The sequence below is a fragment of the Odocoileus virginianus genome, chromosome 26 (assembly GCF_023699985.2).
Source record: "Odocoileus virginianus isolate 20LAN1187 ecotype Illinois chromosome 26, Ovbor_1.2, whole genome shotgun sequence".
Classification (NCBI taxonomy): domain Eukaryota; kingdom Metazoa; phylum Chordata; class Mammalia; order Artiodactyla; family Cervidae; genus Odocoileus; species Odocoileus virginianus.
This window is the reverse complement of record NC_069699.1, coordinates 41,780,985-41,806,236: the sequence shown is the minus strand read 5'-3', so window position 1 is coordinate 41,806,236 and position 25,252 is coordinate 41,780,985. Positions and strand designations below refer to the sequence as shown.

General features: G+C 40.5%; 1 protein-coding gene and 1 long non-coding RNA gene across 14 annotated transcripts in view; one reads left to right on the top strand and one right to left on the bottom strand.

The window, feature by feature from the left end:
- ERC2 (ELKS/RAB6-interacting/CAST family member 2) overlaps positions 1–25,252 on the bottom strand; it is a 971,398-nt gene that overhangs the window by 270,801 nt on the left and 675,345 nt on the right. The window lies entirely within an intron of this gene.
- LOC110134046 (uncharacterized) lies at positions 1,241–5,647 on the top strand. The gene is made up of 3 exons (XR_002312956.2): positions 1,241–1,403; positions 1,880–1,948; positions 5,471–5,647. It is a non-coding gene; the product is annotated as an uncharacterized lncRNA (long non-coding RNA).

Here is a 25,252-nt window from a genome sequence, read left to right as displayed (position 1 = left end):
GTTATGCCATCCAGCCAACTCATCCTATGTCATCCCCTTCTCCTTCTGCCCCCAATCCCTCCCAGCATTAGGGTCTTCTCCAATGAGTCAACTCTTCACATGAGGTGGCCACAGTATTGGAGTTTCAGCTTCAACATAAGTCCCTCCAATGAACACCCAGGACTTATCTCCTTCAGGATGGACTGGTTGGATTTCCTTGCAGTCCAAGGGACTCTCAAGAGTCTTCTCCAATACCACAGTTCAAAAGCATCAATTCTTCAGTGCTCAGCTTTCTTCACAGTCCAACTCTCACATCCATACATGACCACTGGAAAAACCATAGCCTTGACTAGACGGAACTTTGTTGGCAAAGTAATGTCTCTGCTTTTGAATATGTAGCTTAGAATTAAAGCCATATGATAAATGAATACAAATAACAAAATATAAAAGAATATATGAATCATAACTACGATTTATTGCATGTGCTTCCCTGATAGCTCAGTTGGTAAAGAATCTGCCTGCAGTGCAGGAGACCCTGGTTTCATTCCTGGGTTGGAAAGATCCCCTGGAGAAGGGAAAGTCTACCCACTCCAGTATTCTGGCCTGGAGAATCCCATGGACTGTATAGTCCATGGGGTTGCAAAGAGTCAGACACAACTGAGTTACTTTCACTCACTGCATGTGCAATGGGCTGGTTACTATGTGAAGATGAGTGTCTTATATGCATTATTTCATTTCCTACTCACAATACTTTACTGTTAGCTTAGACATGCTACAAATATTCCCATTTTACCCCAGGCCACAAATCTAGTAGGTGGTAAATCCTGAATTCAAATACAGCCAAATCTTCCACGTTCCTGGCCACAAGTTTTATGGCAAATATCTCCCCTCACTGGGGTTAGAGCATCTTGTTCTGTAGTTCTGCATTATGTGTCAGTAAACTATATGCCAGGAAGAGCTCATGAGAATAAAAATCTTTCCACATCACTATTTACTAAAATTTTCTAAATGGAGAATGGCAACAAAAGACTCTAAAGGAAATCATCAGTGAATTCCAGGACCTCTGCTTGTGGAATGTCGCCCAAATATATTTGGACACTCGGGCATAGCTGTTGTTTTGGATTCTTGCCAAAGACCTTGGACAAGAAAGCTTGCTTTTGCTGAGCTGAGTACTTTGTGAGTACCTCACAATAATGCTGAGGTAGATACAACAAAGCCCAGAAAGAGATGTCCAGGGCTGTGACATTTTGCAGAAGACACCCATACTTACCACTATGGTTCAAGTTCAGACCTGCCCCTGAGACCTCTTCCAGAGTCCTTCACGCGAGAATGAACATAACACTTGAATTCTTGGAAGGAGAAGCACTGGGACGAAAATAAGACTCTACACATCCCTAAAACCACAGCCCTTCCTATCAGCATAGGTAGGTACTTAGAAAACATTCCCTGACTTCTCCAAATGGGGGAAGAACCATTTAGTTATCTATGAATTTTCAAGTTCATATAATTTAATTTTTAAAAAACCTTTTTGTCAAGCCTTGTTTCCTTGGTCCCTTTTCTTCTCTCAGAAAGTCTAAGAGGAGAAATGGTCCTTATATTAAAAAAACAAGGAAGAGGCCTACAAAGGACTAAGGACCATATTGGAAAAGCAACTTGTGAGGACCTTCCTTCATTCCATGGTGCTTCCACGTAAAACAGGAATGGTTGAGCTGTCAAAAGAAGGGATCTGAGAGGACACCTCATTTCTCACTGATCTCTTCCCTCAGGCTCCCCTATAGATCTAACTGGACTTTCAGGGAGGGGCACCTCATATTGGTTCCCATTGTGTACTCTGAGACATTCTTGTATTTTAAGGTTTTCTCACACCTCAACTGAATTCCTTTCGCTCTTACCTCTCCAGGAGAGACATTCCACCGAGGAAGGTCTGCCTGTGTCAGAATACACCCCTGCTGCTAAAAAAAGACCACAGGTGATTTACCTAAGGGGTAGTCCCAACATTTTCCTGGGTGCCATGGGTTGTTCAGGCCCATTGCTTTTTCTATTTATCCTCAGCTCCCCTCACCCTTACCCTTTTCCACTTCATCCTTTTGCATTTCAGAAACAGGCACCATCATTTCATCATTTAATCAGACCATCAGATTAGGTGATCCCTGACTTCTCTTCCTTATCCACCAGGTTCACTCCATTTATTCATCCCAAATCAGTATTCTTCTCTCCAGCTCCACTGAGAAGATGTCTACCATGTCACTTCTCACAACCCCAATAAGCTCCTTACTGACTGTACCACTTTTATCTATTTATTCAATAAATACTGAGTCACTCCTATGTTCCAGGAACTATTCTAAGTGCTGGGAACATAGCAGCATAAATAAGCAAGCAAACAAAAAGCCATGAGGGGAAACAGACTGGGGAGTGAGAGGCACTGTCACGAGTAGGGCGCATCAGGAAAGGCCTCCTGACGGCACAGAGGCTCCTTTGCTATCACGCTCTCTCCAAGGTCCTCTCCTCCCTCCACAAGACAGCCTGAAGCACCCTTTCCAGATACAAATCAGACCAAGTTACCCATCTACTTGGAAATACCCAATGACATCTTAAATAATATTTATCACCCCCATTATTATTTTTTGCTTCTGTAACTAAGAGACATCCAATGAGTATTTGACTGGCACACTGCCCGTTATTGCCACTGGAAATACTGAAGGAATGTATAAAACATACTTTTCACCTCCTGGACTTACAATCCAATCACTGAAACAACTGTTTATTAAGTACTTTTATATAAAAAAACAACTTTATTTATCTGCTGTGCACTAGGAACATTTAATGTCAAAATACAAACAAGGCTCCATTTCATTGATGAAGTCTGTCCTCCCAGCTAGCTCACAAGCTCTCTTCTAGACGTCCAGTCTTTCTGCAGATATTTTTACACTGTTTTGTACACAGAGGGTACTCAATAAACATAATAAATAGAACATTCTATATGCTAATTGGGCAGGATGCTTAAGACCACAACAGGTAAAATGTCACATATTCTTGCCATTATGACAACAATATCAACCACAACAAATACTACCATTTCTTGAACAATAGATTAAATAGTTTCTTTGTGTTTTCTCATTTAATTGGCACTCCACCCAATGAGGCAGAACTATCTCCATTTTACAAAATAAGTAAAATGAGGTTCATCAAATAGCAAATGGCAGAGTTATAATTTACACCTTGGACTCTAAAGTCAGAAACAGCTGGTGTGGCCAGCCACAGCAGAGACCACAAAATGCCAAGTCCATGTGTCTGATACACAGTGAGGCCTAGCAATACCAAACCACTGGAGTTTGGAACAGAGAAAGGTTTATTGAGTGCCATGCAGGGAGATGGGTAGCTCACACCTTAAAAATCCCAAACTCCCGGAACACTTTCAGCAAAGCCCTTGTGTAGGAGAGGTAAGGGAGGGGCACGGTTGGCTGTTGCAAACTGCTTGGTGCTGTACCCTGTGTTCTTGAGGTCAGGTCAGTGGTCAGGTAACAGTGTTTCTGTAAAGCTCCACCAAAAAAATGTCACTCACCATCCTGGCAAGAAAGGCAAGGTTCCCAGGCACAACTTTCACACTCTGAGGTCCAGGTCCTGGCTGAAGAGGCAGATCTCAGATGGCGGCTCCCTCAGGGCCAGGCCCCTAGACCTGTCCAGATGTCATTGCTAAGGGAGGCAGGCACCCAGGGCCCAACTGTCCTCAGGATCTTCACAACACCCAAATGGCAGGGGCCAGGTCCCCTAGACCGTGTCCTATGCACACTGCTGTAGCAGTTAGGTTACAGAGGTGGGGATGGGGGACATGGTCACATAGGATGGCCTTGATGAGGGCTCTGGAGCCCTGCAGGACACAGCCTCCAGCCTGTTCCCTGGCCCCCCAGCTCCCCTGGAGGCCAGGTGAGCTGGAGGCCCCCTGGGAGAAGGACAGGATCTTCCTTTTAGGAACTTCACTCCACCCCTACTAACAATCACTCATTGACCAGCAGTTGCTTGTGGGCAGGGCCCACTGTGGTGCCAACCAATGACTAAGCAGGACCATTAACGGTCCCTTGGTAACTACTGCCTGGTAAGGGGTGGGGTAGGTGTAACAGTGCACAGCGATGGCCTCCTGCTAAGGACTACGCTCTGCCACCATCTCCATTACAACACTTTTCTACAGGTGAATCACTGAGGTGTCCCACACAGAGTGGCGCTCTTTTCACTCTTGCCATCAAACGATTCTCACCCAAAAGAACCTAGAATGATGCAGTGAATACTCACCAAAGCATGAAAAGAAGGATTTGCACACACTTTTATAAATATCTGCACTTCACATGAGGAAGCATGATCAGTAGCACGGAGTTTGGGTTTGGAAGGCTAATTGCCTGGGCTCAAGTGCCAACTTGGCCACTCCATGGTTAAGTAACCAGCCTGAGCCTCAGTTTCGCCATGGATAAAAAGGAACAAATATCTGTAATACCAATAAATATTTTGCATGTGTGTGTGCTAAGTTGCTTTAGTCATATCCAACTCTTTGTGATTCCATGAATTGTAGCCCACCAGGCTCCTCTGTCCATAGGATTCTCCAGACAAGAATACTGGAGCAGGTTGCTGTTTCCTTCTCCAGGGGATATTCCCAAACCAGGGATTGAACCCGGGTCTCTTACATTGCAGGCAGATTCTTACTATCTGAGTTAACAGGGAAGCCCAATAAATACCTTAGCAATGATTAATTATTATTTTAAAGATATTTTAAAACAAATGCTGATTTTCTCATACCAACAGTCCACTTATCACAATGAATACTAAACTGACTCATTCTCTTTCCCCTAAAATGACAGCCCTAAAGAAAAACTTTTCTGCTGATGACATTTAAAAATATCATGATTATCTACAAGTTAACTTCCAAGTAATACTGATGGCAATCTCTCGATGTGGCTACCACTTAGAATTACTGAGGTTGGAGGAGGCCCATCCTTGAGAACATAGGAGACTAGTCATCTGTCTTGGGTATTGACAAAGCATCATAGTTTGCCTCTACAACCAAACACACATTCCCAAGATGGGGTTCTAAAACTGAAAGCCAGAGGTGGCCATTAAAAAGATAAAACAGTAACTAAGAAACTAGGGTTAGCAGTCAAATATCCAAAATGATACTGGCTCCCATGACATCTCTGCCTTTCAACCCCAATCACTACAGATTACCACACTCTATGTCTTTAAATTTAAAAAAAATTAATTACATGAGATTAAGATATTATGTTAAATTAGGATGATTTTGTTCTAGAGGGGAAAACTATTTGTTATAGTAAATAATATTCATTTTGCATAGGCTGAAACAGATCATGGTCTTTTAGGAGTAATTTTTTCATAGGTTATGTAAAATTGGCAAAATTCAGTGTTTCTGGGCTCATGGGTGTTTACTGTTTCTGTTTCAATAACTCATTTGTCTCCCCCCATCTTTGTGATTTTTCTATCTCCACAGGGGAACAAAATGAAGACTGAAAGAGAACTGCGATTTGAGATCTGTGACAGAAGTTCACTGTTTTCCATCTTTTCAGAAAAAAAAAGTTTCAAGAGACTTTCTGTAGAGCTTGTCAAGTTTCTTCATATTGGTCAAAAACTTATCTAACTATGTAATAAACGCTACCTGGTGAAGTCATAGGGCCCAAACAATCATATCAACAACAAGGCTCTGTGGGACTTTGAAATACTTCCCAGGAACTCATGAACTATGCCTGGCAGTAAAAAAGCCTTCCCTGGTCTGTTCAGTGTTTCAAGTCCCTCTTCCAACACGGTGCCTTGGAGTCTTCTTCACTTTTTATGTTTTAACATCTACTATTCTCTTTCCCTCCCAAGTTTTTCTAGGTTTTGTAGGTTCTACTCAAATACAGTAAGTCTGTACAAATCACAATCACACAGGTGACGTTTTCCTTGATTTTTTTCAAGTTGTGCTTCAATCACCAACTACATGAAGCCAACTGGGAAACATCCCTTAGTCTGTTGATATTTGTTAGGAGTTAGCCCTTTGTGTGCAGGCTGGGAGGAGGGTGCTGCCAAAGTTAGTTTCCACAAATGCCAAGAAAGAGTTGCTCATTTAGGCTTTCATCATACATTAGTTAGCACGTAACCAAAGATTTTATGTGAGAAAGCATCACAAGGGAGGGAACCATAATACAATGCTATGAAGGTTTCAGAAAGGGTAAAGGTTTCTTTCAGCTTCAGGAAAGACTTCCTGGAAGAGGTGTCATTTAAGCTAGGCCTTCTTCACATAAATTAAACAGAGAAACATTTGACCCAAACAGAATGACTAGAAGATGCATCTGGAAGTGAGATTTTTAAAGATACACATAGAGAATCTTAAAGTAAGTCCAGATCAGAAGACTTTCTTAATATTTATGCTTAACCTTTGAGTGTTCAGATGACAGAAAAGGGTTTCAAAATTAACCAGCATCATCCTTTGTCATCTCACCACATCTCATTGCAACTTATTCTAAAAAAGAGATGGTAAAAACTTGTAAAGTTTCAAGGTTTCTTCTCCCACCTTTTCTCAGTTTCTTCTTTTAGCTAACCTCAATCCCTGTGCAATAATTTTGAGTCTATTTCTTCTTCTTGTTTCCATGGGCACAGGCTGTTTTCCATAGTTTTTGCATTGACTGTTTTTCTTCTCTTCCTGACCTCCTAATGCCCTGCATTCCTCAACTCTCTCCTACTCTGTGAATCTCTCATAGCATGAAGAGTGCTTTACCTGTGGCAATGACGAGGTAGGGAGAGATGCCTCCTGAGATCTGCACAGTCTACAGCTTCTCATTAATGCTGCCCAGAGTGCCCCTGACTTTCAGCAATGCCTCACTTGGAGTGGGTTATCTTGATTGGATCCATACAAAGCCAGGTCTCTATCACCTTCTGCTCACAAGAGTTTGTTTTTCTCCTGTTCCACTGAACTGAATCCAGTCTGATTGTTTCTGATCACTTCTTTAACATATCAAGGACACAAGGAATTCTAATCCTTTCCTCCAAGGTGCCAGCTACTTCTGAGTGGTTTGCTTTCCAACTCAGTGGTTAAAGGGACTTTGAAATCAACCATGTGTTTAAAATATTGAACAAAGACTTAGATCTTGAAATGTGCACTTATCCTTTCACTTACTTTCTTAATTCGTGAATTGACTACCACGTATGGATCCTGCCTGTACATCTGTTTTAGATGTGGGAATTTCTTTTAATTCCTTCATCATCCGAGTTAAACTCTCCATACTGTGTCACATTTAGCTTGCAAATATGCCAACATACAGTGGAATAATTTTCTTTTGCAAATCTGATAAAAAAATGAGCCAAGTCTTGTCCTTCTGTGGAATGTGTGTGAATGGTGGTAGGGTAGAACATAGTAGAGTTCTTTAGTGAAAGCCAGGACATGGCTTTACCATGAATGTTGGAAGGGATTGCAGAGCCCTCTACATGTTGAATCCAATGTCATTCAGGAAACTATTCAAATGTCTTCTTGATGCCAAGGTCCATGCCCATGGAATTCATTCCAGAGGGACAAGAGAATCTGGTCTCCAGTGTTGCATCCATAGAGTCTGGCCTCACAATTAATTGCACATGTGTGACTGTGAGTGTAGGTGTGTGCATGAGGCTCTCCTGCTGTCGTTGCTGATTACAAACAACCATATCTCTAGTTTTGTCAGATTTATTATGAGCCAGGCACTATGCCAAGTATTTTACATAAATGTTAATTAGCTTTCCCAATAAGTCTGTTATGTTGAGGGTGTGTGTGTGCTAAGTTGCTACAGTCATGTCTGACTCATGAGACACTATGGTCTGTAGCCCACCCAGGCTCCTCTGTCCATGGAATTCTCCAAATAAGAATACTGGAGTGGGTTGCCATGCCCTCCTCCAGTAAGTACTATCATTATTCCAATATTATGGATGAATAAACCGAGGCTTAGAAAGACAGATGTCATCTGAACCAAAATCTGTCTACTCCAAAGTCTTGGCCAATACCTGCCTTACTGTTCTGAATGTCTTCAGTGAAGCCAGAGTCCTAGGGAATGGTGCTCCAGGTTTGGGCTGTGGCTGAATTAGAGGGTGAGTTGAATGACCCCTACCCAAGGACAATGGCAGCATTTCCCTCAAGATGGTAAATAATGAAAAATGCTCCGGTCCTGTATCCAAAAGAGAAGATCTACTCAGCTCTTAGAAAGGTCACTCCCAGGAAAAAACATAATGCTCTGAGTCCGTGCTGTAGAATACATATGGATGTAAGATGAACCATGGGGCTAGACAGACCTCGGTTTTATACTAGCTCCCTTAATTATGATTTTGATCTTGAGCATCAATTCCCTCATTTGTACAATGGAGATAAGAATAGTACATGCCTATGAATAACTGGTTGGATACGATTTAACAACTGAACAACAATTAATACCTAGGAGGGTTGTTATATGGAGAAGAAAATGGCAACCCACTCCAGTATTCTTGCCTGGGAAATCCCATGGACAGAGGGGCCTGGTGGCCTACAGTTCATGGGGTCGCACAGAGTCAGACAAGACTTAGCGCACAGAGTTATTATGAGAAATGTGCTGAATAAGGCCCAGTGCTTGATTGCTAAAAGACAATTTTTATTGTGGTTAGCCAAGCTCAGCCACCTCCATTCAGAATAGGGCTTGACTTGGCATCTTATTTCTTATATGAATACTTCACTATTAACTTTGTATACATTTTACCTCATATAACATCTTTAACTAAATATTGGTTATTTCATTTTATTTTAAATGAGGAGTAGGAAGAAAAGAACTAAGAAACATTCCTCTCTCCAGTAAATCTAAAAAGACCCAAGCCAAATCTTTATTAATCATAAGAGCTCACAGGAGAAGATTTACCAGTACACATCTGATAATAATACACCTGCAAGCTCAAAAGAGTTTCAGCATCAAATATTCAAGAAGAGACCACAACTCAAGCCCAAAGAAGTCTCACAGTGGTTTCTAAAACCCAAAGGCTTTCTAATTCCTAGGACCTTTTAGGACCTATGATAAATAGTCTATGAAAGAGATCTTTCCAAACCTGGGAGATTTTTGACATGGACCCAGCGCCCAGTCACAAGTATTACTGACTATGAAAACAAGAGCATATTCATTCTTGCAATCCTTTCATTATACAAACCACACAGAAATAGCCCAGTGTTTCCAGAGCATCTATATTAAACTTACTGGTAGAAAGGAGAAGAGAGGCTTCAACTAATCCCTCATGAAAGTGAAAGTGAAAATTGCTCAGTTGGGTCTGACTCTTTGTGACTCCAAGAATTATACAGTCCATGTAATTCTCCAGGTCAGAATAATGGAGTGGGTAGTCATTCCCTTCTCCAGGGGATCTTCCCGACCCAGGAATCAAACCAGGGTCTCCTGCATTACAGGCGGATTCTTTACCAGCTGAGCTACTGGGAAGCCCTTAATTCCTCATAAAGACAAAACAAGTGAAGTCGCTCAGTCATGTCCGACTCTGCGATCCCATGGACTGTAGCCTACAACGCTCCTCTGTCCATGAGATTTCCCAGGCAAGAGTACTTGAGTGGGTTGCCATTTCCTTCTCCAGAGGGTCTTCCCAACCCAGGGAGTGAACCTGGGTCTCCCGCATTGTAGGAAGATGCTTTACCATCTGAGCCACCAGGGAAGTCATAATCCCTCATAGACCTAGTTAAATCTATTACATCACATATTGTTTCAGTCAAATTTTTCTGTAGTAAGACTCTTATCTAAAAGCCAAGGAGAATGTGTCAGTGGTTGGGTCAGTCACAATGAGAGGAAGAGTTACGTGTCTACCTTAAAAGATGGTCCAGAATTTCCACTGACAATCTCCCAGTTCCTTAAACACTGGGCCATAGGAGCCACTCCTTAAAAAGTGTCTTAAGTCCAAGCCATGTCCTGGGAAGTACCCATGAAATCTCTGTTTCTCCCCAGCATGATCATTAGCTACAATGGGAGGACAGGAGACAATTGAAAGTAAACAACAAAAAGCAACACAAAAGTATTTTGATCGTTTTGTCCTGTGGATTTTTGTCTGAGAGGTTATTTTTCTTAAGGATGCCTCAGGTTTCATGTGGATATACCAAATCTATCATGTAGCTATGATGATAACACAGACAGGAACAATGGCTAGGTCTCCTTGGACCCTAATATGGTATACCTTGGGCAAATTAGATGGGGAAACAGTGGAAACAGTTTCAGACTTTATTTTGGGGGGGCTTCAAAATCACTGCAGATGGTGATTTCAGCCATGAAATTAAAAGACGCTTACTCCTTTGGAAGGAAAGTTATGACCAACCTAGAGAGCATATTAAAAAGCAGAGACATTACATTGCCAACAAAGGTCCATCTAGTCAAGACTATGGTTTTTCCAGTGGTCATGTATGGATGTGAGAGTTGGACTGTGAAGAAAGGTGAGCACCGAAGAATTGATGCTTTTGAACTGTGGTGTTGGAAAAGACTCTTGAGAGCCCCTGGACTGAAAGGAGATCCAACCATTCCATCCTAAAGGAGATCAGTCCTGGCTGTTCATTGGAAGGACTGATGCTGAAGCTGAAACTCCAATACTTTGGCCAGCTCATGCCAAGAGTTGACTCATTGGAAAAGACCCTGATGCTGGGAGGGATTGGGGGCAGGAGGAGAAGGGGACGACAGAAGATGATATGGCTGGATGGCATCACCAACTCGATGGACATGAGTTTGAGTAAACTCCGGGAGTTGGTAACAGACAGGGAGGCCTGGTGTGCTATGATTCATGGGGTCGCAATGAGTCAGACACGACTGAGCAACTGAACTGAACTGGGCACCATATTAATTCCATAGCTCGGTAGTTGGCCAAAGGCTTTGAACACACAGTACCATTTTTCTGGGTCTTGATTTCACAGATACAAACATATATAGGCTGGAACAAACGTTCAAGAGAGTTAGCTCTGTTCAGTTCTGAGACCTAAAGTTTCCATTTTCAACTTTGTCTTTAAATAAATGTATTCAATAGAGAATAACCTGCATACAGAAAACTTCACACATCCTAAATATACACCTTCATGCATTTCACAAGGCAATCATACATATGTAACAAATGTATGTTATTCAGTATCAATGAAACAAAATAATTTATGTGCAAGAAGAAAGCAAAACTATCTCAGGAAACAGCACATAATGAGCACTCAAAAGTCTTCCTCTGCAGTCTCTCAGTCACTCCCTAACAGGGGCAATCACTGTCATGAGTTCTAAAACCACAGACTGGTTTTGCTTACTTGGACTTAATGGGATCACATGTTCTTTTCTACTTTGGCCTGACTTCTTTCACTCAACAGGCTGGTAAGATCTAGCTTTGTTGTGGAGGTTACAATAGCCCATTGTCACTGCTATAGAGTACTAGCCCTAGCCTCAGGTTTAATATTTGCGATCACTATAGTGTCCCCAGTTCTGAGCTATCACGGCCCACCACGCCTGTGCTGCAAACAGAGGCGGAAGAACAGAAGAGTCCCCGTGCACTGTCTAGGAGGCTCTTTGTCTTTGGCGTCTCGGGGCCATGGGTGATATGTTCTAAGTCCTCAGGAGCCTTAAGCTCAGAGAGGCTGAAAAGAGACTGTCAACAGCACCAAATCTATTTGATCAGTATATTTTGTACTTTCAACTATTCTGTGATATATGTATGTATTAGACCTGAGGCCCTTTAGGAGTTTTTAAGCACAAAAGACAACACTGATGCATAGAGAAATTATAGAGACAAAGACAATACACCTAATATACAACCTAGTTTAAAGAAACATCACTCAGTATATTTGTATGGAAATACAAAAAACCTCAAATAGCCAAAGTAATCTTGAGAAAGAAGAATGGAACTGGAGGAATCAACCTGCCTGACTTCAGGCTCTACTACAAAGCCACAGTCATCAAGACAGTATAGTACTGGCACAAAGACAGAAATATAGATCAATGGAACAGAATAGAAAGCCCAGAGATAAATCCACGAACCTATGAACACCTTATCTTCCATAAAGGAGCAAGGATATATAATGGAAAAAAGACAACCTCTTTAACAAATGGTGCTGGGAAAACTGGTCAACCACTTCTAAAAGAATGAAACTAGAACACTTTCTAACACCATACACAAAAATAAACTCAAAATGGATTAAAGATGTAAATGTAAGACCAGAAACTATAAAACTCCTAAAGGAGAACGTAGGCAAAACACTCTCTGACATAAATCACAGCAGGATCCTCTATGACCCACCTCCCAGAATATTGGAAATAAAAGCAAAAATAAACAAATGGGACCTAATGAAACTTAAAAGCTTTTGCACAACAAAGGAAACTATAAGCAAGGTGAAAAGACAGCCTTCAGAATGAGAGAAAATAATAGCAAATGAAGCAACAAAGGATTAATCTCAAAAATATACAAGCAACTCCTGCAGCTCAATTCCAGAAAAATAAATGACCCAATCAAAAAATGGGCCAAAGAACTAAACAGACATTTCTCCAAAGAAGACATAGAGATGGCTAACAAACACATGAAAAGATGCTCCACATCACTCATTATCAGAGAAATGCAAATCAAAACCACAATGAGTTACCATTACATGCCAGTCAGGATGGCTGCTATCCAAAAGTCTACAAGCAATAAATGCTGGAGAGGGTGTGGAGAAAAGGGAACCCTCTAACACTGTTGGTGGGAATGCAAACTAGTACAGTCGCTATGGAGAACCGTGTGGAGATTCCTTAAAAAACTGGAAATAGAATTGCCATATGACCTAGCAATCCCGCTGCTGGGCATACACACTGAGGAAACCAGAATTGAATGAGACACGTGTACCCCAATGTACATCACAGCACAGTTTATAATTGCCAGGACATGGAAGCAACCTAGATGTCCATCAGCAGACGAATGGATAAGAAAGTTGTGGTACATATACACAATGGAATATTACTCAGCCATTAAAAAGAATTCATTTGAATCAGTTCTAATGAGATGGATGAAACTGGAGCCCATTATACACAGTGAAGTAAGACAGAAAGATAAAGACAAATACAGTATACTAATACGTATATATGGAATTTAAAAAGATGGTAATGATAACCCTATATGCAAAACAGAAAAAGAGACACAGATGCACAGAACAGACTTTTAGACTCTGTGGGAGAAGGCGAGGGTGGGATGTTCTGAGAGAATAGCATTGAAACAAGTATACTATCAAGGGTGAAACAGATCCCCAGCCCAGGTTGGATGCATGAGACAATTGCTCAGGGCTGGTGCACTGGGAAGACCCAGAGGGATGGGATGGAGAGGGAGGTGGGAGGGGGGATGGGGATGGGGAACACATGTAAATCCATGGCTGATTCATGTCAATGTATGACAAAAACCACTACAATATTGTAAAGTAATTAGCCTCCAACTAATAAAAATAAATGGAAAAAAGAAAAAAAAGAAAAAATTACTCAGTATCAATGAAACAAAATAATTTATGTGCAAGAAGAAAGTAAAAGGCATTGTACAGGGTTACCTCAGGTAAAACTGCTATCGTTTCCCAAACAGTCTGAGAACTCACAAAGAACACGGGAAGAGGAAGGCATAGGGTATAATATGGGGATAATAAATTGGATAGAGTTTTAAAAAATTTAGCGACGTTTTTGAAAAAGGAAATAAAAACTTTCCTATTTAAGCAAACGATCAAACACAGAGGGTCATGAGCTTACTGGTGATGCAAAGAGGCAAGAGAAGTTCCAGAGCCATCATCCCTTGACAAGGCCAAGAGACCTTTTGGCATCAATATGATTTGATTTGGCAGCCAAGCTTGACACTGTTGGGACTCGTCAAACTGAAGGAAGGCTGTGCTGCTGGCCAGATTTAAGGCAATGACTTAGCCTCACAAACCTGGACTACTGCAAAATACTCCTGACTGGGTTTCTAGGCTCCTACTGTGACTCCTTCCCTCCATTCTCTGAACTGAAGCCTGAAGGATCTTCTCTAAATACAAACTTAGTCATAATATGCCCCCATTTAAAAACCTTCCATGATCATCTATTGCCTAGCGGATAAAGTCCAAATTCTCCACTGTGGCTTCCAGGACTCTTGGGATTAACCTCTGTTTATCTTGCCTTACCCATTTCTCATCATATTCCAGCCATATGGAACTTCTTATAATTTCATCCACCTAGAATGCTTTCCCTGCAGCCTCAGCTGGCCTTACTCTGCTTCTCTTACAGGTTTCAGGGAACTGCTGGTTTCTCTGAAAATGTTTCCCTGATGGCCCTCCAATGTCCCTGCAGCCTCCCACAACACACTAATCACAGGCTGCTGTCCGGTTCCCTGCTGCAGCTGTGCTGGCCAGTGCCTGGCCCTCGCCACCGCAGACTCTGTGTGAGCCCTACTGTGGAAGTCTGCAACTCACCTGAGGGCTGCTCAGCCTGCCCTGCACGCACAGACCTGGAGCACCAAAAGTCCATACTCCTGGGAACGTTCCTCAGCTACTGGTGGAACAAAGATGGAGGCTGCATTCCTCAGCTTTCTCCCCCTTCTGGATAATTTGGTGGTAGTGTTGCTTAGTCACTAAGTCACATCTGACTCTTTGCAAACCCATGGGCTGTAGCCTGCCAGTCTCCTCTGTTCATGGGATTCTTCAGGCAAGAATAATAGAGTGGGTTTCCATGCCCTCCTCCAGTGGATCCAGGAGATGCTCCTGCATCTCCTGCATTGCCAGGCTGGATTCTTTACCACTGAGGCACCAGGGAAGGTCCCTAATAAGTTACTTGTTCTCAAAGCCTTGCCTGAAGGTCTGTTTCTGGGGAAATACAACCTGAGACATTGGCCCACCTCCCAGCCAGACTGTGAGCTCAGTGAAGCTAAGCACTGAGATCTCTCATTTGTCAGTGGGCATCCGCAGTGCCTGCCACATTCCTGGCACAGAGTAGATAAATGTTTTTTTGACTAAATGGAGTGCAACACTCAATGAACACTTATTTCATTGTTGGTTTTCTATTTAAAGGCAAGACTGAGACTAGCAAAGAGCACAGACTCTGGAGTCAAAAGACCTGGGTTCAATCAAAAAAATGAAATCCTCCATTTGTGATAGGTGTGACTTTGGACATGGGGGCTTGGTAGGGGTAAGGAGTAAGATTTGTGACCTCTGCTCCTCTTCTGTCCAACGGGAGTCTTCATAGGACTCAAGAGATTTGTAAAACTGTGGAGAGTTACACAAATGAAAAATGTCCTCATTTTAGGTGTTTATGTAATTCTTGGAGACAAAATAGCAGGAAAGAGATTTTGCCTTAGATACCACAAACACTTGTGGTAGACAGAGGAAGTTGATGAAAATAGGGGCTGGATAAACAGTTAATTCCATTTGGAGAGTTTTTATAGGCTGACATCTCTGTTTTAATAAAGGTAATTTAAGTTCCCAAAAAACTAAGATGGCAATAACAAAGTAAAATAGGCTTTCAAAGTCTACAGGTAATCGCTAAATATAAGTAAACATAAAAAGATATGCCTATATTCATCTCTCAGACTGGTAATGAACCATATTAAATATGAATACTCTCAGTGTGGTTTTTGCTTTTTCTCTTTTAACAGCTTCGAAATTCCTAAACACAAACTGAGAAATGTCTGAGATTTTTTTTCAGATTAAGCTAAAATAAAGCATTGTCTGTGTCTCCACATTGCTGCTTTTATTTTTTAAGACATGGCAAATTCTGTATAGCCTACCAGACCACAATTTTGAATACAGGACTTAATAAAAGAATAAGAGTCAACAATTAGAATGTGACCTAAAACAGTGGAATTCTTAGTTGGGGTCAATACTGAATATTAACATGAAATTAGCAGAACATCTTTTGACATGTCCTATATTTAAGGACTAGCTTTAAAAAAAAAATTCAAAATAAGAGAAACGTAAACTCATTTTCCTTCCCTTCCTTTAACTGTTTAGTTTTCTGGAGAGTGGCAAAGGCAGGAGTGGTTCACAGGGAAGAAAACTCTGATTCTTCATCATATTGATTAGCACTTTGTAAAAGTGAGAAGTATGTGAAAATCGTTCCCCCAGATTTCTCAAAGTTAGTGCTTCCAGGGCTGGGCTTTCTCTCCAGACCCTCACCCACGACTGTGTATCTTATGTATCCATGCACATGGAGGACATAAAATACATGTCAAACAAAATAAAGCAAGTTATTAAGTACAACAAAACCCTAAATCTTGGTGGAAGTCAACAGATAAACAGACTATAACAGTAGAATAGTCTAAATACACAATGCATAATTCATGGCTAACCCAAGGTTGGGCTGGGCAATATTTCACCGACTCTCCTTGCAGTCTTTGAGGTTAAGACTGGGCAAATTGCACTGCCTTTGCTAACTCAGCAAAATTCTGGACAATCAAAAAAAAAAAAACCCCATCTCTTCCAATAAGGAGAGCAGGCAAGAAGGCAGAGGGTGGAGAGGGTATTATTCAGCTCTTGAAGCTAGACACTAAAAAGTTGCTGTGTACCAGGATATCCACTCTCCTCTTAATAGATAATTTTATTGTGGACAAATGTTTGTCTTCTTTACGCTATTGTGTTGCTAAAATGAAGAGCGCTGACCAACCTCCTTCCCTGCACAGAATCATCTGCCCCTGTGCTCAGTTCACAGTAGGCATCCAATAAAAATTTGTTGAAGAAACTTTTGATTTCCATTTGTTGTCCACCGTATGCAGCAGTGAAATACACCCATGAATATACAATGCCCAATAACAACAGTAATGGAAACCTGAAAAAACTCAACATCCTCAAGCAAATTGGGATCTCAGACAATTTCTCACGTTTATCATTTCCTAAAACACAGGATGAGCTAACAAATGAGTGTGTATGATTCTTCCCAAAGCTGACAAGGCAGAACCATGCCCTTGGAAGCTCTCCAACTGCCACAAATGAAACTCTGTACTGCTAAGGACCACCACATCTCCCAGAGCCTAGAAAGCTGAATGGGTTGTGGGATACCATGTAGAGTGCAGGGTCATTTCTGGAAACTAAGAAATAAGAGAAGAAAGGCAAATGCCAAGTCATCACCAACAAAAGTTCTTGTCTTACTGGTACTTGGGCAAAGCATGCTTGGTTGTGTTATGAGTCTGAACCTTGAGCAGTAAATGGATCTGTCCACATAATTTTAAGCTAACAGATTCAACCAATCTTGAACATCTTCTTTTGAGCACATTTCAGTTGATTGCTTGCTAATTAAAAACTCAGGTGAATATTCCAGTTATAGAAATGGCTATGTTTTAGGTCTATAGGATTGTTTCTCCCTAAGAGTGAGCAGAAAAAAATACTAGGCCTGCTATGTTTTTGTTTTTCCCCCAGTGCCGGGGGAACGTTTCCTTTACTGTTTAAAGGGGTGGTAGGAGACCCTCCCCCAAAATGTGTTTTGATTGTTATATAAGTCAGATTAGCTTGACACACAGAGTATATAAATATGATAATAAAATAATATTGTTAATAAAAAATGAAAAACAATTAGAAAAGTCTAGATAAAGCAGAAATAATTTACAGTGAATTTGATGAAAGGGCTAACACTATTCTTCCTATGAATACTCATGTAATTTAGGGCCTCTGTCTGCACTTAGTCAAATTACTGAAATCTTACTATATCATTAATGAATAAGGAGAAAGGTAGACTAACAGAAAAACCTGGGTGCAAGCTCAGAACTTGTAGATGGTGGTGAGTGGTTGTAGAAGATGGTGGTGAGTGGAAATGTTTTAATGTGTGATATGTCCAAGTAAAAACCCATGGAGAAATGCCTAGTTAGTGCTAGGAATTGTGCCAGATCTCTGCAACACAGGCAAACAAATTAGAATTTCTCTCTGGACCTTAAAAATACGTATTGAAAGCAAAACCATGCACCTTTCACAATATGGGGGGAAAAAAGCAGTACTCTCAAAAAAATGTGTCTTTCCTAAGTTGCAATTAATGTTACAGCACCAACTTTTAACAGGGGTGTTTGCAGGAGACAGCTCCATGAGAACCACATCTGCATTTGCTGGAAAGAGCTGTTGAGGGCATTATTCATCCCGCGGTTCAATATTCCTACAGAAAATCACACACAAGAAACTCTTTTTAATATCTGGTGCCGGGAAAATCTCTATCTTTAGGAACGTGTCCATTTCTTCCTTTCTAGTAACAAAAATGGTAAAGTTTATCTTTTTGTTTCCCTTTTTGCCCTGGCTGCCAGGGAGTTCAGGGCCAAATTTGATTAACAATCATAGTAATTATAATGGACTTTGTGGTTAACAGAGTTACTACCTCCAGGTTTTAAAGGTTTTGATTTTCAATTTTTATTTTTTTTTTATGAATCATGGTGTGTGTGTGTATGCAGACATGTATGATGGATTATGTTTACTGCAAAAAAAAAAAAAAGATCTAGGAAGACGTAAAGATATGCTTTTTCTTGATACAGACAGTTTTCATACACATATGTGTGAGCATAAATACCTTGTCTTTCTCTTTGAGTACAGCCACTCTACACACGTTAAGTGTTACTCAGTGCTTTACTCAGGCAAGTTTTATTCTGTTTATGGATTATTTCTTTGACAAAGTAATATATTCTTATTTACAGTTGATGCCTTTCAGAAAATTAACACCATAATTCTGCAAAACTTTGTTAAACTCACAGTTATCATGAAGCCCTTAAAGTTGGCTCTGATGGTTTGGCTGAACTCAGAATCACTGTAGAGAATTCATTTATGTTACATTTACCAAATGTTTGAAATGGACCATCATGTCATTTTCACTTTGCTTCAATGTTTTCTTTTTTCTTAAGTAATACATATGAAATTAATGGTTGATTTGTTTCAAATGGTCTATTTTCCTGCCCTGAGCCTGTTCTATTAGCCAGCTTACATTTAAACATATTTTAGTCATATAGGTTTTCCACTGACTAAGAAGCAAAATATAGCTTTCCAAAAATCCCAAGAAAAGTACATTAACTTTCTTTCAAACTGTTGTTTAAAAAAGTGTTCCACATTGAATTCCCAAGCTTGGGACAGACCGGAAAGATCCCATGAGTTTTTAAACCATATTCATTTCCCCGAGTGTGGGGGCTCTGCCTCCTGGATGGTACAATGCATTCAGTTCTCCTGTCAGTTAGAATTTAGGAAGTCATTTCTCTTTAATGGTTGCCAGACCTCCTGGATAAGCTGGGGCACTTTGCTTTGCCCTGGATCTCCACTGAGAATGGAACCTTCCTACTTACTTTCCCTTTCACCACCGTAAGAATACTGGGATCCCGCTGGCATAAAACTGTTTTGACCCCTGAATCATAAAGCTAAACCTTAACAGTGGGATTGTTTGCAATTAAGTAACTGATCCTTTTCCTATTTAACTTGAGTCAGTTCATTTGATACTAACACCAGGCTTCTGTAAGCCCACCTCTCCACCCCCCACCTCTCACTCTCTTGACAGGTCTCCAAGACTATCTGGGTGACTTTGTTCTTCAACTCTGCACATAACAAGAAACCAAAAGGCCACTGAAGGACTGGCGATCAGCACAGGGCCTGGAATCAGATAGACCCACCTCAGATGAATCTGGGGCCCAACTTACTAGCAAGATGACTTGGGTAAATGGCTTATTTTAATGGAACTTAGTCTCCTCCTCTGCAAAAGATGGATACAAGTAACAGTACCTGCTTCATAGAATTACTTCATTCATTTAGCAAATAATTACTCAGAGTATCTACTATCTATCAGGAACTATGCCAGGCTCTAGGTACCCAGTGAGAATATATCAAAACATGGATTCTGCCCTTTTGAAACTGTCTTTCAGTCTAGCCAGGAGTTACATACTAAACAAACAAATGAAAAATACATAGTTACAAATTTTGGTCAGTGCTCTAAACAGAATGATAGAACTCTCTGGCAAGTCTGGATGAGAAGTGGGTAAGAAATGGCTTTACAGAGGGAAATCAAGGAAATCCTCTTAAGCAAGAAGCAGTTAGGCTATGACCTGAAGCTACAGTGGAGGAAGCAGACACAGGGCATGTGGAAGGGCATTCCAGGAAGGGAAATGGCATGTGCAAAGGTCCTAACCAGGCAAAATCTGGCTGTTTTGAGAAAGAAAGTGGACCACTATGTCTTTGGTGGACTGTGTAAGAAGGGAGAACTTCCAAAACAATGTTCGTGAATATCAGTGAAAATTTAATATGCTAAAAACAAACAAAAAGTTCACATGATCTAGAGTTTAAACTAGATCAGGTTTCAGCAAACTACAGCTGATGAGCCCATTGCCTATTCCTGTAATCAAAGTTTCACTGGAACGCAGCCACATTCACTTGTTTATGTATTTCTATGGCTGCTTGCACACTACAACAGCAGAATTGAGTAGCTGCAACAGACCTGAAAGTCTAAAATATTTACTATCTTACCCTTTAAGAAAAGGTTGCCAATCCCAAAACAGAGTAACCCTCAATAAATGTTTAAATGAAATAACAACAGCAAAGTAAACCCACACTCTATGATTCCACTATATGATATTCTGGAAAAGGAAAAAACTATGGAGACAGTGAAAAGATCAGTGGTTGCCAGGGGTTAGGGAGATGCAAGAATGAACAGGCTGAGCACAGATGATTTTAGGACAGTGAAACTACTCTGTATGATACGGTAATGGTGGATACATGTCATTAAATATTTGTCAAAACCCAAAGTGCGTACAACACCAAGAGTGAACTTTATTGTAAACTATGGACTCTGGGTGATCAGGATGTGTCAATGTAAGCTCATCAACTATAACAAATGTGCCACTCTGGTGGAAGATGTTGATAATGGAAGAGGCTATGTGTGCATGAGGACAGGGGGTATGTGGATATTTTTTTTACTTTTCACTCAATTTTGCTGTAAACCTAAAACCTCTCTAAAATATAAATTCTATTTTTTAAAGTAATATGGTCTTCAAAAACAGTACTTAATTACTATAAAAAAGTGGCAGGGAGAGGGGAGGTAATTCTCTCTGTAATTCAGGCCCCAACCTACCTTTTTCTTGGAATCCATGTAAAATTAAGCAATTCACATAAAATCTCTGAATTTCAAGATGTGAATAAATTAAAAAAATTTTTTTAAGTTATAAAAAGGTAAACCATCTTCCACATTCATGGGAATCAATAATGGGATGTAACTTGAAAATTTTTGAGAGGTGGATTACACTGAAAATCCTGAAAAACCTAGAATGGAGAAATCCAGTAAAATTCAAATTGACAGACTTAAAATATTTTAAGATTTTTCAGAAATTATTTCTAATAATATTGTGTGTATACTGGGCATATGAAATAAGAAACTTCTGCTTCCAGCATCACAGCTGACTAGATGCTATGAACGGCCCTTTCAAAAACATAATTTTTATTGCATTGTTGGGCTCATGGGAAGTAAGGAAAACCTCTAAAGGACTAAAATAAACAAACAAAACTTGAAAACTCAGCTGAAACCAGAATAGTGTGCTGAAAGCCCACATAATTAGAAGGGGTTGCTCTGAGAGAAAATAGCAAGGTCACTTGTACAATTGAGAAACTAATCCAGTGGCAAGTTGGAGGAGCTTAACCTGAAAACCCTGATTAAACCAGTATTATTAAAAGAACTAAGTGATCCTAGATTGGTAGCAGCCTCTGCTTACAGGAGAGGCAAAAGTAAATTTTCTCTGGAGAAAAGAATCTCTATTTCAGTCACTTATGGTTCTCACTAATATGTGCCATTTATAAATTGCCAAAGAGTACCAAGCATATACGGAAACTAATTACCAGTGAGTAAAACACAGTGGAATTAACTGAAAATAAGTGCAAATTCAAATATATACATATAATGGCTTCAGATATTGTAATTATGAACAGACTATAAAATAGCTGGCTACAAAATGCTTAAAGAAATAAATAAAAGAACTAAATTAAAAATGTAAAAAAGAGACTCAGAAGATTTAAAAACTCCAAATTAAACTTTGGACTTTAGAGCACACACACAAAATAGTTAATCTAAAAAACTCAGCGAATGGGTTTAGTGACAGATTAGAGAGTAGTGAAGAGAGAGTGGGTGAACTGGAAAGTATAAACAGAGAAATTATCCAGAATGAAGCTTAGAGAGACTGGAAGAGGGAAAGTGAGTATGGGATGTTAAACAATATGGAGAACAGAGAGAGGAAGTCTACCACACATTGCATGTGTAACTAGAGTCCTATAAAGAGAAACACAGAGTGTAGGTAATATCTGAAGAGAGAATGGCTGAGAACTGTAGAGAATTGGTAAAAGATATTAATTCATACATAAAGGAAGCAGAATAAATGAAATTCACATCTGTACATCAGAGTAAGACTAAAAATAATCACAGAGAGAAGCTAGTCACTTGCAATTACCCAGACACATTTCCGTAACAACAGTAGAAGAGTTAGTGGAATAATATATTGCTGAGAGGAAACAAATTTCTATCTGAAATTGGTTGATTCAAGAATGAGGGTGAAATAAAAAATTTTCAGAGAAACAAAAATTGACGAGTTTATCACCAACAGAGCTATACTAAAAGAACTTGTAAAAGTATTAAGAATTGTAAATCAAGAAGGAAAGTTTGAGATGTAAGAAGAAATGATGAACAAAGAACATTATTTAAAAATAATTTTATATAAAGGTTTGGTTATAATTGCCTACATTTAAAAAATAACATCTAACCTATCAAAAAAAAAAAAGAACAAAAAACCAAAGTACTGAAAAAGAACCTGTAACTAGGAGGGTGATGAATACAGTTAATATGTTTTATCTTCTTTATGTTGCTTAGAAGAGAGAATTCAGTGGTCACACTGGCAGGGATAGAGGCCTGTCTCAGTCACACAGTCTTCTCACCAAGGCTTATTCAACTACCACCAAGCCAAGTATCAAATCTGCCCACAGTAAAGGCTAACACTGAGCCTTAGGTAGACTAACAAGCCACCTAGGGAAACAATGATGACATTAGACTTCTCTGACTTTGAACAGGTCAGTGCTTTCACTTAAACAGGATAGAATTTTGTTTATAGTTTTAACTTCTTTTCATCACTTCTTCCAGATCACAATTCTCAGACATATAAAATGTCTTATCTATCACAAGATATCCTGCACAACATCACCTCCAGCGATGGGACATACTTCACCATTAATGAGCCCAAAATCTAGAAATGTGATTTAGTTCCAGATGGGGGACAACCACCAACAGAAGTTACTGTCCTATAGGAATAAAGCATATGTCTTAAATCACAGGTGAATATATAGTGCTATCTCCCCCACAGTCAGGATATACAGATCAGGAAGCTGAGAAGAGGTGACAGGACTGGCCTCTCTCATTAAAACACCTAATAACTCACTACAAGAAGATTGCTTCCATCAAAGAACATTATCATCGTGTGATCATCTCCTGGCCATCTTGAGCTTCTCATTCCACTGAACCACAAGATGGCCACCATTTCTGCCATGCAAGGGGTAAAAGGAAGGAGATATAGAGAACCCAGGTATTCACGGGGATACCCTTAAATGAAAGTATAAACTGCCAACCCAATAAAGTCCAGGCCATCAAGGACTTAGATGTTACAGGAAAGAAGATATGGATCACCCCACCAAGTCATGAACCCTATCCAGCTGAAGGTAAGGGGATCACACAAGAGGCAAAGGAAAAAGGAAATCATAGACACCAACCAGGCTTCACAGCCAGCTTTAGAGATGAGGCCTGTAGCAGTTATATTCGTCTCACTAAATCATTTCTTTTCTCCCGTTTACCCTCTGCTACCTTACAAGACTAGTAGTGACTCAAGTTTTAGATAGGAATATGACCTAATAGACATTGCCCTCACAATGATACAGGAACTGAGGTGACTTCACATATTTCCTGTGTTGGGGATGCTAACTTTTCATGTGAAGGAAGGTTGAGAGTAGATGCCAGGAGGTGAATGGAATGAACCGTGCCAGATATTTTCCATCTGTTCCTCTGGATCCATCTCCTCTCTTCTCTCCTTGCTTTCCTCCCCACTGGTTGACGTATTCAGGTCACGTCAGTGTGTTCTCTGCCCTCAGGCTTCGAGTAGAATGAAGCAAACTCGATGTAGTGAGGAGCATGAGGTGGCAAGGTTATCTCTGGCACCCTCCCTGTGAGTTCTTCAGCATGGCTGCTTCCCTTGAGAAGGTCACTACCCCTCTCAAAGCAGCTCCTGACGACACTCTCTTTTGCCAGGTTCTGGGAATCTCTCATTCCTTTGTCTCGTTGGGCCTAGAAATGGTGACATTTCTGTCACTATAGTCCTAGGTTCCGGCACAAACTTTTATGGCTCAACTACATCATATCATACCTTTGGAATTAATTATTTTGTAAATAAATGTTTCTTGAATTATCTGAATTTGAAATATCTGTTTCTATTGAGGCCCTGACTGACCCACTCACTGTGATTCCATGCTATGTAACAGAATGTCTGTGAACCAACCCTTATATAGAGAGATCTTCTGAAAACATCCATAAACCCAGAGACCTGGGTAATTTATCATGGAAACAAAACTGGGTAATCATTTGGCAGTACCTGTCAGGCTCAGAAAAATTTGCTCTAAGAACACTTTCTGGGTAACCGGGAAAAAAGAAGGTCCAAGATGGACATGGAAAGTCAGGAACTCTCCTCTTCCAGCCACTTCAGGGTAGTTGCTATGGAAAGCCAGGAGAGGGCTGAAAGTTTGCTAAAACCCAGGTTAGATTACTAAGTTAAGAGAAATATTAACACAGCTTAGTAGCAACTTGTCTCAGAACCAACTTGCTTTGAAAAATTTGGATAGGTGGTCATTTATAATAAAATGGGCAACTAAGCAGATACTCAGAGGGAACCTGAATGTGTCTCAGAGATGGAGGTTCTCAAACTCTGAGTCTACATGGGTATTCCCTGGCATCAGGACAGGGTATATTATGGCAGGGTTCAGGGCAAAATGAAGATGTGGGCCTGTTGCTAAGAAATTATTAAGAATTCCAAGATGATGACAGCAGAACCATTAAACCAAGCACAAGGCTCTGTCAGAAGCAGAGTCCTGTGTGACTGCACAAATCGCATGGCTGTGGATCCAGCCCAATCTGGAAAGCTTGTGACCACGCAGGTCGCTGCACCCCACTCCCAGAGCTTCCGATTCAGTAAGCCTGGGACAAAGCCCAAGAATTTGCATTCCTAACAAATTCCTGGGTGCTGCTGATCCTGCTGGCCCAGGGACCACACTCTGAGAACCACTATCCTAGAGAACATAGAAGTGGGGAAA